Genomic DNA, 1,143 nt, shown 5'->3' on the forward strand with positions numbered 1-1,143 from the left:
GACCAGGATGGTCTCGATCTCTTGACCTTGTGATCCACCCGCCTCGGCCTCCCAAAGTGCTGGGATTACAGGCTTGAGCCACCGTGCCCGGCCTAAAGCTTATTTTTACAATATTAAATGCATGTTGATAGTACCAAAGGCAATAAAGTCACAGATTTCTCTCTCATCTTTGTTCTCAAGTCACCTAGATTCCCATCTAGGTGTCCTCTAATTTCGTGTAACCTTGTATATTCTTCCAGAGATTTCTAGAGCTGATAGTTTACCTGGTATGCAATATTGTGGCTGTATTAGTTGCTAAAAGTAATGAAACCCTTCTATAAGGTTGTCATACAGCTGGTTCCCTGAACCTACTTCTTTCTCTTTGGGTACCCAAACCCTTCCCTGCCACCTCCCAGACCTTGCCCATCATCATCAACTGAAGAGCTAATGCTTCACACGGCAGGGAGCATATGGGGTCTTACTCAAGCTACAGGCAGTCTCTGTTCTCATTGATCCTTGACTGTCCTATACAGTTGCAAATATTGTAATATTATCCTTGGAGATTTCTATGCCTCTAGCATCAAATTTTATATTATAAAACATTATGTTTTGTAAAACAAAATGTAAATATAAATATATGAGTAGAATAGATTCTGGACTGATACATACCAAAGCATTAGAAGTAATTTTTTTCTGGTGGCATAATTATGAATGATCTTTTTTCTTTTTAATTTTAACTGTAGCTCCAGATTTCTCTATAATGGACAGATTATTTACACAGCAAAAAATTAAAGTGTGTCTCTAACGTGGTTTTATTTCATAAAAAAGAATGGAGACGTCAACATTTTTCAACAGCTCCATCTGCTGGCTGCTGAATAAAGCTATTTTTAAATATCACCTTTTAACTAGATGAGATAGCCAGAAGAAATAGAACTCCCGTTAGAACAAAGGATGCTTACTACATATCCATGAAGAGTAAGCATTAGGAGTCAAGTTAATTTACTTGCAATAAAAAGTGATACAAACTTGGTTCAATATAGAATGAGCTACCACTCTACGCTCAAAAACAGGCTGCTTGCCTAGAACAGAAACGTGAAACTGAAAAATTGTTTTGGAGCTTTTGGCCATCTTACACTGGAATGCTAATTTTTTTTTTTTTTTTTT

The sequence above is a fragment of the Cebus imitator genome, unplaced genomic scaffold (genome assembly GCF_001604975.1).
Source record: "Cebus imitator isolate Cc_AM_T3 unplaced genomic scaffold, Cebus_imitator-1.0 Scaffold108, whole genome shotgun sequence".
NCBI lineage: Eukaryota > Metazoa > Chordata > Mammalia > Primates > Cebidae > Cebus > Cebus imitator.